General features: G+C 33.8%; 1 long non-coding RNA gene across 1 annotated transcript; it reads left to right on the top strand.

Moving 5' to 3' along the window:
• The first annotated feature begins 2,970 nt into the window (after nt 1-2,970).
• LOC139489258 (uncharacterized) lies at nt 2,971-4,602 on the top strand. The gene is made up of 2 exons (XR_011656174.1): nt 2,971-3,276; nt 3,761-4,602. It is a non-coding gene; the product is annotated as an uncharacterized lncRNA (long non-coding RNA).
• Nucleotides 4,603-17,502: the final 12,900 nt, after the last annotated feature.

The following is a 17,502-nucleotide window of genomic DNA, read 5'->3' on the forward strand; positions in this document are numbered from 1 at the left end:
GACTGTCATTTCCTGTCAGTGTACTGATCCAGTTTTCACTTCATACGAAAACATATGACGCCGTTTTTTGAAATACGAAAATCGCAAAATAATCGGAAACAATAAAAAATTGTGACTAGTACATTTTAAGTCTTGACAAAAAAATCTAGATACCTAAAAACATTCGACAGAACATGCTTTTAAAATTTGAGTACACACTTGTATAAAAACTCAACCGTAGGCAGTGAAAAATGTTATTAGTACGAAAACACATAACAGTTACACGAGGATATATATGATACGTACATAATAGCTGTGGTGACAAAAGGAATATTTAGTTTTAAAAAATAACGGTTTTATTTCGATAGACGGCAGTAGTCTGTTTCATCATTTTTAAATTCACGACAGGTTCCCGTTCCTACGTGTAATGTACGTCATGCTTATTAACGTCAACTGAAGGTATTTGTGTTCACAATTCCATAAGTTTAGAAAATAATTTAGACGCAGTGAAATAATAAAGATCCGTTTCATTTGTGCGGGTTTTTTTCTAATCATTTAATATATCTATCACCACTATGTATCTATCCCTATTTTGTGTATTTATCTCAACTCTCTATATCTATCACCACTATGTATATCTATCCCCATTTTGTATATTTATCTGAACTCCATATCTATCACCACTATGTTTATATATCCCGACTTTGTATATTTATCTCAATGGTGGTTTGAAACATTAAGTAAACACCGTGATTCACAAGGAATTTATACTTTGTCCACTGTTATCAAAGATTCAACACAAGAAATGAATATTGATATAAAAAAAAATAATGTCCTGTCAAAATAGTCTGCCTTCGGATCATACAAATTATGTATTGATTAACATGTGCATGGATATCAAATCTTTGGTAGAAGTTGTAAATTCAGGTAAAAGGTTATATGAAATGGGCATGACAAATGAAAAATAGATCTTTAACGATAGCTTTTTCTGAAATACCCGTTCTGTTAAAATATACCTTTTCACCGTTTTGGTCTTTTGGAAAATGTTTTTTGTGCTGTATTTAGACCCTTTACCAAGAAATTTGTTTTACATGCACACGTGTAAAAATTGCGATTTTTATCGAACGCAATCTTAGGTTGAAACGTTGTTTTCAATTGAGTAGATATAAAAAGATGTGGTATGAGTGGTATGAGTGCCAATGAGTCAACTCTCCATCACGGTCATAATTTATAAAAGTAAATCATTATAGGTTAAAGTACGGTCTTCAACACGGAGCCTTGGGCTCACGCCGAACAGCAAGATATAAGGGGCCCAAATGTTACTAGTGTAAAACCACTCAAACGGGAAAACCAACATCAGATTCCTGACTTAGGACATTTGCAAACAATTGCAGCGGGTTTAAACGTTTTAATGGTACCAAACATTCACCCTTATCAGAAACAATAGTGTAACATTGTATTTATAATACCCCGTTCTAGACAGTCAAATATGACCCCTTCAAATGCAAGGAGAAAAATACAAAACCCCATTTCAGACAATTTAGCTAAAAATGCAACCCCGTGTGTCGGAACATACCCGCCCCAGTATCATATATATAGTGAGTATCCCCCGGGTAAATGTAGAATGGCCATTTAGAAGTGTCACACAATTCATGTATACTAGATTAACTTACCGTTTTTGTTGTTTAAAAGGGTGTCCCAGTCACCCATCGGTAGGGGAATCAGAATAAAAAGAAATTAGAGTATGTGTTTCATTAATGAATAAATCAAATTACGATTGCTTTTTTTTTGTTGGAAAATTGGCCCATTACGCCCTTACGCGGACCCGCTCCTGTAAATTGGCCCATTACGCCCTTACGCGGACCCGCTCCTGTAAAGGAAAATTGGCCCATTACGCCCTTACGCGGACCCGCTCCTGTAAATTGGCCCATTACGCCCTTACGCGGACCCGTTCCTGTAAATTGGCCAATTACGCCCTTACGCGGACCCGCTCCTGTAAATTGGCCCATTACGCCCTTACGCGGACCCGCTCCTGTAAATTGGCCCATTACGCCCTTACGCGGACCCGCTCCTGTAAATTGGTCCATTACGCCCTTACGCGGACCCGCTCCTGTAAATTGGCCCATTACGCCCTTACGCGGACCCGCTCCTGTAAATTGGCCCATTACGGCCCTTCCGCGGACCCGCTCCTGTAAATTGGGACATTACGCCCTTACGCGGACCCGCTCCTGTAAAGGAACATTTTGGCCCATTACGCCCTTACGCGGACCCGCTCCTGTAAATTGGCCCATTACGCCCTTACGCGGACCCGCTCCTGTAAATTGGCCCATTACGCCCTTACGCGGACCCGCTCCTGTAAATTGGCCCATTACGCCCTTACGCGGACCCGCTCCTGTAAATTGGCCCATTACGGCCCTTCCGCGGACCCGCTCCTGTAAATTGGGACATTACGCCCTTACGCGGACCCGCTCCTGTAAAGGAACATTTTGGCCCATTACGCCCTTACGCGGACCCGCTCCTGTAAATTGGCCCATTACGCCCTTACGCGGACCCGCTCCTGTAAAGGAAAATTGGCCCATTACGTACTTACGCGGACTCGCTCCTGTAAATGTAGCTTTTGGGTTGGTTTTATTTTCGTTTTTCTTGCGAACAGTCTATGCATGCAATACATTGAAAATATACGCCACCGTGGATTATTTGTCCCATAAACGATCATAAACATATAGATTCCACAACTGCAACAAGTGTATTACGATATTTCTCCACTCGGACCGAGACAGTTAAAATTTAATATTTAAAGTGCGAGGCTTGCCGAGCTTTTTAAATTATTAAAATTTAACTGTTGAGAGTGGAGAAATATCGTAATACACGAGTTACAGTGGTGGAATCTGTTTCTCTCATGATTTTTATCCTTCTTTTTCAAAGATTGGAGGAGAGTTGTGTACTTTTGATGTGACGTCATCAGACATGGTCGCCTTTTTTCATGACGTCACAATAACAAAACTCAGAAGAAAACAAGGAAATTTAATGTCACAATCAAATTTCACCCAAGCATTTGTCGAGAACATATTTTTCACACACCGGTCAGGACATGTAAAAATAGCACAAAAATAGAGAAAAAGCTTTCTCTCCGTTTCGAAGGAAGGAGGAAATAAATGACGATTTCGATTGACGTCGGACGTCACAATATCTCCAGTAGCAACGTTGTTGTTGAGCGAAACAGTTTACACTTTTACTAGCACACAGAAGATAGCGTAGAAATATATAAGAAGACAAATCCAGATATTAAAGAGTTGAGTAAGTATACTAACTTATTCATTCTCATTTTAAAAGTTTCATTATTTCTTTTTGCTATACCAGTATATCTGTTTGAACGTATACGATTGAAATTGGTACCGCTACATACTGAATTATAATATTTTCATTACTTTTATTTGCAAACAATAAAAATGCAATTACTAAGAGTTAAACGTACCATATTTTTGGGTCAATAATTAAGAATTAAGATTACCTAATTTCATGCAATAACTAAGAGTTAAGCGTATACCTTAATTATGTTTAGCAATAACAAAGAGTTAAGCGTATACCTTATTTTGGGGCAAAGACTGAGAGTTAAGCTTACCTATTTTTTATGCAACAACTAAGAATTAATTAAGCTTACCTATTCTTTAGACAATAACTTAAAATTAAGCTTTGCAAATTTTTAGGCAATAACTAAAGAGTTATAGTTTTTTGTTTTGTCATCAACATGGTCGTTATAATGTTTTTGTTCCATTTTCAGAAATGGACGAGGTAAATTTTGAACGTAACCTCAGCGGATTTATCCTGTCTGTATTGCACGCTGCTTGCAGCGAATCTGAAGCAGAGGCATTGCATAAGACAACACTGGAGACAACTAAAGAAATAAAAGAAACAGCAACTGAAGCAGAGAGAGCTGATTTCTTTGAAACATAAGAAGCAAAGAGCTTGACAGGCTTACTAAAACACTAAACAAGCAAAGTGACGAAGCAAAGAATCATGATGACCTAATCCAACCAAAGGTCATAAACAAAGAGATTGTGCAAATTCAGGGAGAAGAAACGGAGGCATTAGAAACAGAAGAAGCCACGAGTAAGGAGGAAAGATTAGCATTCTTTCAGTCTATAAAGGAGCGAGAGAGAAAATGGAAAGAAGAAAGAGAGAGCAAACGAATGAGGAAAAGACAAGAAAAGATAAAGCAAATGTTTGCGGAGTTTCACACACCAGCTGTCAGTCCAATGTTGATATCCTATTCTTCGAAGGAACAAGAGCCTGATTTGAACAGTACAAGTTCACCTGTCAACTCATGTTCACAAGAGCCTTTAAAAAGCCTATCAGCCGAGTCAAGGGATACAGATGAACCAACCAAATCACAGATTAAAATTTCCGATGCAAAACACACAGAATCTACCACTGACCACTCTCCAAAATCTACTAGTAGACTTCAGCGTTTTAGAACGTGGTTCAAAAGACTGTGCTGCTGCTGTAGTCAGAATGTTGAAGAAAGTCATTCTGCCTGCTCTTGAATTTTATTTGACATTAATTTTGTTTTGTTAACTTATCGAAATGTTTATTTTTCTATTAAAATTTTGTTTGTTTTTTAAAGTGTTTTCATGCATATCTATAAAACATAGTCGCCATATTTGAGGATAAAATAACAAATCTTAAGGACGGTCATATTAGGTTGCAAAAAATAGTAGATTGTCACTCCATGCAGAAAACACGAGCATTTAAAATAATGCCCTCAATTCAATTTGTCTAAATTTGTCTAAATTTGTCAACTTTTTGTATCTGCATTTGAACTTATTTTATACAAAAATGCATGCGTTGTCGTGATTCAGTATATCAGATATCAGGAAGAAGTTTCGACAGTTCAGAGAAATGATCACAGGTTACAACTCATCACCATTAATGTAATCTGTAATTTTGTTTATACTTGAGATAAGTATCATGTAGAAAAAAAAGTTCATTCAAACAAATTAAAGAAATCCTGTTTGTAGTACTTGATAGAAAAATGAGGGAAATATCTATTAGACGAACGAATTGACGAGGTAAATGCAATATAAATAGTGAGGTATAATTTTTTTTTTAAACTTTCACAGCATTATGACCATATTGTAACAACGTAAAGTTTGTTTTAATAGCTCTCAACCTTGGACAAAGTGTAATTCGTTGTTGTTTTTCTTATGTTTCTTTTGTAAGTCTCAAGTTCTGTGACCGCTTCAGTGGTGTCATGGTAGGGGGTCGAGTTCGAACCACGGCAGTATCAAACTAAAAGTAATATTTATTATTTTACTGCTTATCCACTAACCATTCAGCAGTAATGAGTAAGAGCAAAAACTGCGGGATTAGCTTGGAGTCATATTAATGGGTAGCGATTGGATGACAGGTTGTCCTGAGGACTGTTCCATTATCAACTCGCACGTGCAGAATCTGTCTCAACGTGTCAGTTTTTGTCCTGGATATTCAATTAGTATGCCGCTGGACGCTGAATGTCGTCTTTATTCATTTCCTACAAATAGATTACTGAATTACAAAATAAAGTACGGTATTGAAATATTCAAAATTGATTGTTGAAGGCAGTCGAACAAAATATTGTTCGTTAGACTGTTACATGTCCAGCGACAAATATCATAGTCATATTTCAGATACATGTATGTTCAAATCCAAAGAGTCACATTTGGAGCAAAATAAAAAGTCTTCAATAGATTTTAAAGGCATAAACCATAATTATGTAATGTAATATGTATGAAAATGATTTACAAAGAAAATCTAGCACCAGAAGATTCTAATTAAGATATCAAAGTGACGTGTTTGTGTATAGTCTGTCGCCTGTACGAATATGTTCTATTCGTTACATATATTTCATTAGAATAAATTAAACACTCTACACAGCTACTTTTGCATAGGTACTATTTCAGTACCAAAAATATGTAGTACTGGAAATCTACTTTTAATATTCAGTACTATTTTGTTACATAAGAATTATTGTAATATTTAGGTACCTGTATTTTACAGTACTTGATTTGTATTTGAAATTTAAGTACTACACATTTTTGGTTGCACGGTTAAATTTTCAGCATTTTGAAAGTTTGTCTATTTCAATTCTCTTAAAGTTATGATGTTCAAACATGGAATACTGTGATCATTTTTGGTATTTTTTTGTACCAATATTTTAAGTACAAATCAAGTACTGGAAAATACAAGTACCTAAATATTACAATAATTTTAAAGTAGAGAAATTGTACTAAATATTAAAAGTAAATTTCCAGTACTACAGATTTTCAGTACAGAAATCGTACAAGAATAGTACCTATGCAAAAGTAGCTGTGTACCAAAGTATTTTTTACTCCGCGTGTTAACCTAGTGTCACAAATGATAACATTAAGAACATGTATCTGTTAACCTAGTAGTGTCACAGATGATAACATTAAGAACAGGTATCTGTTAACCTAGTAGTGTCACAAATGATAACATTAAGAACAGGTATAACATTAAGAACAGGTATCTGTTAACCTAGTAGTGTCACAAATGATAACATTAAGAACAGGTATCTGTTAACCTAGTAGTGTCACAAATGATAACATTAAGAACAGGTATCTGTTAACCTAGTAGTGTCACAAATGATAACATTAAGAACAGGTATCTGTTAATCTAGTAGTGTCACAAATGATAACATTGAGAACAGGTATCTGTTAACCTAGTAGTGTCACAAATGATAACATTAAGAATCTGTTAACCTAGTAGTGTCACAAATGATAACATTAAAAACAGGTATCTGTTTACCTAGTAGTGTCACAAATGATAACATTAAGAACAGGTATCTGTTAACCTAGTAGTTTCACAAATGATAACATTAAGAACAGGTATAACATTAAGAACAGGTATCTGTTAACCTAGTAGTGTCACAAATGATAACATTAAGAACAGGTATCTGTTAACCTAGTAGTGTCACAAATGATAACATTAAGAATCTGTTAACCTAGTAGTGTCACAAATGATAACATTATAGAACAGGTATCTGTTAACCTAGTAGTGTCACAAATGATAACATTAAGAACAGGTATCTGTTAACCTAGTAGTGTCACAAATGATAACATTAAGAATCTGTTAACCTAGTAGTGTCACAAATGATAACACTAAGAACAGGTATCTGTTAACCTAGTAGTGTCACAAATGATAACATTAAGAACAGGTATCTGTTAACCTAGTAGTGTCACAAATGATAACATTAAGAACAGGTATCAATCTATAAAACACTTGAATAAGAGATAGATTGCTATTTAAATCTGCACTATAATTCGCGGTAAATTATAAGTGGAGATAAGAGATGAACACCAATGACGTTTTGAGGTCAAAGTACGACTAAAAAAGATAAACTGTAGCGTTATCTTGAGAGTCACAAAAATTCAACATCACTAGACGGTTGAGGGAAACTTTTTAACTGGCTTAGGAAAAACTTAATAAAAATCAATGGAATAGGGAACAAGAATACCAGATTCAAAGTCAATATCTATATACATTAATCCTTTTGACATATTTGTGACAAACAGTTACAACACGGAAATACTTGGAAAAGATATTATTTCCTTTATAACGTCTAATGCCTTATAACTTCCTTTTCTAAAACCGTTATTGGCAAGTTCCTGTCTCACCAATAAAGCATGTATAGCATTTGGTCAAAGACAAAAAAAGTCAGGACGGATAACTTGAGAAGATCTTGGATGATTAAAAGTGTTTTTCAGTTTCCCTCAAATTTTCTGACAATCTGACAATTTATCAAAGTTTGGATGGTATAAAGAAGCAGAAGTAGGATGGTGTGTTTACTCCATATACTGTATACCTTTTTTTCTTTGTCAAGTAATGTCTAGAAAGCAGATGTTGCATAATATGGGATCGGCATTGTTGAATTGCATCTCATAATATTAATAAACTCATCATAGATACCAGGCTATAATTGTGTAAGTCAGACGCACTTTTCGTCTACAAAAAACTCCTGAATGACGCTCGAATAAAATAAAGTTTAAAAGGCCAAATAAAGTCCGTATAGTTAGAGGAAAATATCGAGGATCCAAAATTTCGATGAGTTATGCCAAATTTCAGTAAATATGTTATAGATACTGCATATTTAAAGGTTTTTCCTGGCGTGGAACACACCAAGGGGTGTCAGGATTGATCAAATGAAAGACCGACCGACAGCTTATATACCGTCAAAAAAAATATATCAAGGAAAATGACCTCACACATTATTTTATGCCTTGAAGCATATTTCATTGAAACATGGTATCGTCCGGGTTGATTCTGAAAAAGAATAACCTATGGTTCTGAAAGAAAATAACTCCATATAGGTATATAAGAATATATATTTAGTTCTAAAAATTCAAACGTTTATAAACAGTTTATTCATGACTATGACCATATGCATGATAACTCATGTCAACACAGAAGTGCTGACAACTACTTTGTCAACATCGCAAATGAAATGAAATCAAGAAAGAGTTGTTGGTAAAGAGCAGCATAAGGATTTGCTTTTCTTATTTGCCACAATAGATATTGGTGTACTACATATATCAATCCCGTCTCTATTGCTCGCCTGTTACCTTTGAGCTAAAGTCATTCAAATTGAATGTTTAATAAGTGCAATCAATACCAATAGTCTACATCAGACTCATCAGTGACGCTCATATCAAAATATTTATAAAGCCAAACAAGAACAAAGTTGAAGAGCACTGAGGATCCAAATTCCAAAAAGTGGTGCCAAAAACGACTAAGGTAATCTATGCATGGGATAAGAAAATCCTTAGTTTTTCGTAAAATTCAAAGTTTTGTAAACAGGAAATTTATAAAAATGACCACATTATTGATATTCATGTCAGCACCGATATGTTGACTACCGGGCTGGTGATACCCTCGGGGATGAAACGTCCACCAGAAGTTGCATCGACCCAGTGGTGTAAATAGTTATCAAAGGTACCAGGATTATAATTTAGTACGCCAGACGCGCGTTTCGTCTACATCAGACTCATCAGGGACGCTCATTTCAAAATATTGATAAAGCCAAACAAGAACAAAGTTGAAGAGCATTGAGTATCCAAAATTTCAAAAAGTGGTGCCAAATACGGCTAAGGTAATCTATGCCTGGAATAACAAAATCCTTAGTTTTTCGTAAAATTCAAAGTTTTGAAAACAGGAAATTAATAACAATGACCACATTATTGATATCCATGTCAACACCGAAATGTTGACTACTTGGCTGGTATAAAGCCAAATAAGAACAAAGTTGAAGAGTATTGAGGATCCAAAATTCCAAAAAAATGACAAATACGGCTAAGGTAATCTATGCCTGGGATAAGAAAATCCTTATTTTTCGTAAAATTCAAAGTTTTGTAAACAGGAAATTTATAAAAATGGTCACATTATTGATATTCATGTCTACACCGAAATGTTGACTACTGGGCTGGTGATACCCTCGGGGACGAAACGTCCACTAGCAGTGGCATCGACCCAGTGATGTAAATAGTTATAAAAGGTACAAGGATTATAATTTAGTACGCCAGACGCGCGTTTCGTCTACATCAGACTCATCAGTGACGCTCATATCAAAGTATGCATAAAGCCAAACAAGAACAAAGTTGAAGAGCATTGAGGATCCAAAATTCCAAAAAAATGCCAAATACGGCTAAGGTAATCTTTGCCTGGGATAAGAAAATCCTTATTTTTCGTAAATTCAAAGTTTTGTAAGCAGGAAATTTATAAAAATGGTCACATTATTGATATTCATGTCAACACCGAAATATTGACTACTGGGCTGGTGATACCCTCGGGGACGAAACGTCCACCAGCAGTGGCATCGACCCAGTGGTGTAAATAGTTATCAAAGGTACCAGGATTATAATTTAGTACGCCAGACGCGCGTTTCGTCTACATCAGACTCATCAGTGACGCTCAAATCAAAATATTTATAAAGCCAAACAAGAACAAAGTTGAAGAGCATTGTGGATCCAAAATTCCAAAAAGTGGTGCCAAATACGGCTAAGGTAATCTATGTCTGGGATAAGAAAATCCTTAGTTTTTCGTAAAATTCAAAGTTTTGTAAACAGGAAACTTATAAAAATGACCACATTATTGATATTCATGACTAAACCGAAAAGTTGACTACTGGGCTGGTGATACCCTCGGGGACGAAACGTCCACCAGCAGTGGCATCGACCCAGTGGTGTAAATAGTTATCAAAGGTATCAGGATTATAATTTTGTACGCCAGACGCGCTTTTCGTCTACGTCAGACTCATCAGTGACGCTCATATCAAAATATCTATAAAGCCAAACAAGAACAAAGTTGAAGAGCATTGAGGATTAAAAATTCAGTTTTACTTTTAATAGATCTATAACGTCTCTTAACAATAAATAGTGACAGTCTGATAAAAGTAACTTTGTAAATGTAACTCTGATCAGAACAATAACTGATTGATTTCACATAGGTTACTCATCACTGGGACATTTCTAAATTAAAATCTGCAAACCAAATAACGCCCTTGGCATTGTGTGTGGCATAAAAAAAAAAATAACACAAAACCGTACTCGAATTTAGAGCTGTCAACGAAGTAATCAATATTACGCATATTCAAATTATAATTTAATATAGAAACATACCTAGATTTTTTTTAACAACATTAATTGTACTTTTCATTAATGTGTTTTGTCGCAACAATTAACAATTCATAAAACTTTGAACTGACAATTATCTTTTGTAGTATCTTTTAAATTAAATACCAGTCACATGATCCATGACCACTGATGAATAATGCAGAATTGGCCTCTGCACCAAATACAAAAGAAAATATTTTTTGTTGATTTTTGAAATGTAAATGATCTTTCAGCAAAAATTTAAAAGATATCACGAACTTTCCTCTAATAATGCAGTTCAATTATTACAGTTCTATATTCACTTAGATTTGTGTCACAATTTACATGATTAACTATGCTTTGTTCTGTTTACACTTGGTAGTAGCAATTTTTACATTTTGACACGCATTTTATCGTTTAATAAATAATGGTAGGTTTAAAATCGTACCAAAGATAATTCATATATTCAAAACTTTCTTATGAAAAAGGACTGCATTTTCGAAAGGTAAGTACCATGTGTGATGTAGGATTCTCTTTTTTTAATTTTAACATTTATTTATTTAGTAAAACATATAACTGCTTATATCAATATAAAATGTTATTCTCCTTTCCTTTAAGTAATTAAAAACGTGTTCGCCTCGAGCGCGGGAGGTCAAGGGTTCTTACCCTGGTCAGGTCAGAATACTATGTCCGTGGTAGGATGACATGTCAACCTACGGACTGTTATTTAATTAACTAGCACGCTAAAACTACGACTAAGTGTCTTGTATAAAGCAGGGTTAATATTCATATTTTAAGATGTTCGCGTCCTAAATTGGCTACTGGACAACAAACAGACATTCATCCATCATCATGAAATAAACGAAATGCCGCTGTTCCCTTTTTTCTTAATATACAGAAAAAAAACAGAATATTAACAGCCTACCAAAAATATCAGGTAAATTATACAACTGACAAAATATAAATGGTGTTTTTTTCTCGCACATATATAGATCTATGTCAATTATATTTTTAAAAGCTACATTCACAGATACATGTATACTGAGAACATTCCTTCGTTTCTCATTGAGTTAAATTGCAAAATGCAACGCAACAAGCCCAGACGTAAGCCTAAAATAGAACTAAAACACTTTCCTTTCTTGTCCTATCAGGGTCATACGTTTGTTTACTTAGTTTTGACATGCGGAAGAATTTGTATGCTTTGAAGGAATTTTCTTTAAAGGCTTAGACTTGGGTAAACTATTTTTGTAATCAATAATTTTTGCTTCCGTTTATTTTGTGGTGTGAACGACCTTTAAAAATTTCTAAATGCTAATATTTTGAAATTGTTAAAAGTGCAAGTTCCTTCAAACCTAATATAACAAATACAGAGTTATTTTGAAAGTTTGTATCTAAACTGCTGGAATTAAATTAAAAGTTGTATTTATCATATGTAGCTTTAAATTGGAATGTAATTCATGAAGATAACAATTAAGCGGAGAAATTTAATTTTAATTTTTCGGCGTAATAGTAATTAACGAATGCTGAAATTATACTGCCCTCTGTTTGGTATTGTGGTTAAAGTAATACTATTAAAATTGTTTATTTTGTTTCTCTACTTTCAAATTCTGTGCCGTGTGTCCAAGACATTCGTCAATACCATGTCTGTCTGTGATGTTTATAACACTAGTAATACGTTGTTGAATTGAATTTATATGAAGTACAGCAACCGATATTAGAGTATGGCATGATTTTACATCAGCAAGTTCAGTACCTTGAGATTGCTTTAAGTCTTACAGATGGAATTTGCGGGGTTTTTTTTATTTTCGTTTGACCGAGTATGTCTTTTTGTTAAGTTTTTAAACAAACAATTTTCACGACTGACTATGTTATTTCACAATTAGGTACCCAACTATATATTTTGAAGGTTTTAAATTTGTACTAAAAAAAAGTACTGGAGTATTGTAAAGAATAAGAGATCATTCTGCTCTATGCAAATATATATATAGTAAAATAAATCTTGATTTGTTTAGACTATCCCACATTACACAAAACAAAATTCTAAATAACAACTTCCCGTTTGAACATCTTCGACGTAACGTAAATGTACTTATAACTTTATTACATACATTTTATTACAAAGAAGAACACATTAAGTGGTTCGCAATACAATACAATATTACAATTGTATAACATACATCATATTTATACATTAGTATATATAATTGATCAATTTAAAGCTCACTTTCGCAATTCTAAAGATTTATGTATATAGTCAACATTACAGGGGGGATTGTGTTTATCGAAGTTTTTAACTCTGTTAGTTCACGGGTAGTAAGGTCGTCATATCGAGGAGCGTTTAGTACAGTGATTTTGTCATAGTTTGGATAAGTTTGACATGGTTACAGTAATTTATGTTGCTTCTCCAAACTATTGCCTCAGTTCTATTCACACGAGCAGATAAAAAGCAAATAATATGCTTCAATCTTTATTGGAGGTCAAACGATCTATATTGGAATTGTTGTTTCACGAAATTAACGCAGAATAAGCAAGATATCGGAATTGCTATGGTTTGGTTAAGCGATTGACATGGTTCGGTTAAGAGTCTAGAAATTCGTCATGGTTTTGGTCAAGATTGTCATGCTTTAGATCGAAATAAATATATATGTGTTTCACTTTAATACTGAAAATTTGATTGATAGCACCTGTTATTGAACGAAGTTACTCTGTATATTAACTGCATAAGAAGATAAAAAGCCTGTTTAACCAAATTTAGTGGATGTAATCGTCAAAGCGTAAATTAAACATGTCATGTTACTTTTCGTATATTTTCTACAAAATAAATTTAAAAGTCACTGCTCTTTTAAACTAGCTTTCGATATAATTTTACCAAAAAAAGACAAAGCGTTGCTTCTGTTTCACATATAATCTTTTCTCCATTTGTCCATGCTTGACTCTGCCGGGGATATCATGAGCGGCATCACTGGTCAAAAAGCTAAAGACTTCTACTCAAAAGTGGCAGCCAGTCAAAAAGTAATTCTTGTTTTTCATTTTCTTTTCTAGAAAACTATACATTTGTTGGTTTTTCTTTATTTTAAATTTTGAACCAGTTTGTAATGAATAAAAGGAGATGTGGGGTTATAGGTCCATGATACAGTAACCCAACAAAACTAACCAAAAGATATTAAGAGGACATCATAAGTCTTCAACCATTTACGAAACCGAATAGTTACACGTGACATGGACAACAGTTTTAAAACTTATTGATTTTAAAACTTTAATAGGTGAAATTACAATAAAAAGTACTTTCAAAGTTCGAATTTAAAATATGAAAGATCACAACTCCAATTTTGGATTTAAGCCGATATAATGTTTAAGTTTATCAATTATTATTACGAATCAATAAAAAAATCTTTGTAATATTGTATAAATGCATCGTGTATAGTATCATTAAATTATTTCAAATATTTTACTTTTTATGTAATATAGTTTCTTTACTATCTGGAAAAACTCCTGCTATCTAGTTTTAAGTATGAGGTGGTATATTATAAAATGTGATTGAAAAAAAGGATTGAAAATCAAAGAAACACGTGTTATATTGTCTGCTACATGAACATTTAAACTGTGTACGACCTTAATTGATCTGGCTAGACAAGAAATCATCGTTTGTAAAAGGACATAACGCATTATAAGATGGACGAAGATGAAACAGATGGTAAGTTTGTTGATATATATCACAAGTACACTTCATTTGAACGTTTTAGAACATTCAATGACATTTTTATGCTATCTATATTTGCCGTTTATCATTTTTGCTTATTTGATTTTCAATTTACTAGGTAATATCAAATGTAAGTTGACGCAGGAAATACATAAATGAGACAGCAAACCAACAACACAAACATGAATTCTTCAACAATAGGATAAATTAAATAGGCCAAACTCTGTATCTGCCTGTTTCTATAAAATGGGTAAATAAATTGGACAGAGACAACCAGAGATCTGAAACCATCAAACTATTCTCAGTATAGCGTAAAACAGTTTAGGTATGACATAGGACAACTTGTCGCGTCATTAGGTTCTGGACATATTTGGTGAGTCGCAACTTCGGAATTCAGTAAATATGTTTTTGAAATTAAATGTGTAAAACCCTTCCTTTCACAATAGTTAGCACTTATGAATGCCTGTTTGGTGTCTGTGTTGAAAACTTATATTTTCATGATTTCGTAGTTTATAAATTCTTTTCAATTTGTGTAACTAAATATGTTTTAACCTATAATGGTTTACTTTTTAAATTGTTATTTGTATGGAGAGTTGTCTCATTGGCACTCACACCACATCTTCCTATATCTATTAGCATAAAAACAACGAAGTCAAATTCATAATTGTTTTTTGTTTGTTATTTATTTACACGATAAGGCTCCAAATTTTACACAAATACATTGAATTGGACTCATACAATTTTTCAGAGGCAATTGCATCTATTGCTCCTTTAGACGGGTCATTTGAAGCTGTTGGTGATACTGATTCATTTCTAGCATTCATAGAGTTTAAATGAAATATTGTCTCATTTTCAAGATAATGACATTTTTAGATATCATAACATGCTCTTTTATGGTACTGACGAATTCCTTGAGCACCATGTGCAAATCCATCATATGGGTTCACGATTGCACTTTTACATTTAGCAGTAGATCTTCGAGGTTGGTCAAACATTGCATGGCTGCTGAAATAAATAAACGTAGTATTGTTTAATTAGTTCTTTAGGATTCAAGTTTATGATATGACTGCGGCAATAAAAGATTTAAAAAATAAGAAACAAATATTGAAAAATAGCATCCTCTCAATATTGTTTCATATAATGATATTCAATGAAACTACAGTGTTAAATATATATCGTTATTTATTGCAATGCTAGACATAATCCAAAGATGCTCACAATATTGGCAGCGGAATTCCATCCTGAAATTTAAAAGAAGCTATCTAAGAATCATCACTTTTTATCATTTGTTATTTGTTTGAAACTAGGTCCCACTAAATATCAGTACTTTATTTGTGTTTTTAGTGTTTCTGTTACTTGATTTTCTTGTTTAAACCCGATCTGGTAAGTTTTACATGTGTGGCATGGTTAAGGCGAAGAAGAGGTTGGGGAGCCCGCAAACATGTTTTACTCCGCAATATTTTGTTTATAATGTCTCAGGTTAAGTGTCTGTAATGCCGTGAATATCGTATGTAACTGTGTATCATAGTTTGCTATTTATTTTGGACAGAAATTAGGCTGATGGTTTTCTAATTGGAATTGCTATACATTGAATTTTGTCGCAGCCTTTTATATCTTGCTAAGAAATATGGTTTTGCTCATTGTTGAATGTTGAAGGCCTCTTGATGACAAATAGCTGCTAACATCTACGTAATTTGATCTCAGGTGGATAGTTATATCATTGGCAATCATATTGCATCTACTTATAACATATTACTACATTGTATGTGTGTTCTTATGTCCTTTTGTGTTTCAAATGGAACGATTTTTGTTAATTTTGATAGTAACTCTTCATTATACACGACAAGAATTACATAACTGAACCATGTCGAACATGAACTTAACCATGACACGAATGAACCAAACCATGACACAGCTATTTCAGTAATTTTGAATTGATTGCAAAAGCAGGTTTTTTTCAGAATAATTGACCGCAGTGTAATATCGCGAAGATATATGTGATGTAACAGACTGTAAGAAAATAACTTTTTTTATGCACGATAAACCAATACGCAGGTTTTAAATTTTGACATACGCAAGCTTTGTTCTGTGTTAAATCATTCGCTATATGATACAACTTGTGATGTACTAGCATATTTACTTTATACAAAGGTACTTACCAGCTGTAATTAATGATCAGAAGTTCCGTTTACAAAATATCCCAATGTTTACATTTTTGCATTGATTGTCATCAAAAAGACTTAACACCGTCATGTCAAACTTATCCAAACTACGACAAAATCACTGTACTAAACGCTCCTCGATATGACGACCTTACTACCCGTGTAGTTGGTTAACCTAGCTCAAGTAATTTAAAATTAGAATGAAGCGAAAGATGCATACCAAAGGGACATTCAAATTCTTAAGTCGAAAATAAACTGATTACGTCATGACTAAAAATAAAAGACCAACAGAAAAACAACAACATAGAAAACTAACGACTGAACACAACAAGAACCCACAAAAAACCCGTGCAATCTTGCTACCGAAATATAAGCAGATCCTGCTCCACAATTTGCACTCGTCGTGTTGCTCATGTTCGTACCATTAATCCCAATGATAAGTAAAATTCGGTAGGTAATATTCTGGGAAAAGGAGACGCGATTGTATAGTTTGGAACATATCAGTTGTCATCTGTGAAATCGATATCCAATAACGGTCAGCTAACCCGTGATGGCGTCCAAACAATATACGAATGACTGATTTTAACTTCACCACTGGGACATTTAAAAGCTTCCTTATAAAATTATCAATTAATTTTTTTCTTATAATAGTACTTGTTTGACTCCGAAGGTAATAGTACACTTCTTCCTATGACACATTTCACAAAGTGATAGGGGTCATAGATCATTAGATTTTTTTTTAGATATTGAACTAATTCAATTTTTCAATTGTGATCATTTACACGAAACTTGGTTAGTAAGTGACGACTTTTAAATTTTTCAAATTACTTATAATAGATGGTCTGCTTATTAAATTTCAGTTTAAAGTTCACTTTGAAAAATCTCTTCGTACGCATGAAATTAATAAGGTGTAATTTAGGAGATAACTGTATTGTGTTTTAAGCTCCGACGGCATCAATTGGGGATTTGATGGTCGCAAATTAAGTTTACTGGCGACGCGTTAGCGGAGACAGTAAAC

Source organism: Mytilus edulis, chromosome 9, assembly GCF_963676685.1.
Source record: "Mytilus edulis chromosome 9, xbMytEdul2.2, whole genome shotgun sequence".
In the NCBI taxonomy this organism is placed as follows: Eukaryota; Metazoa; Mollusca; class Bivalvia; order Mytilida; family Mytilidae; genus Mytilus; species Mytilus edulis.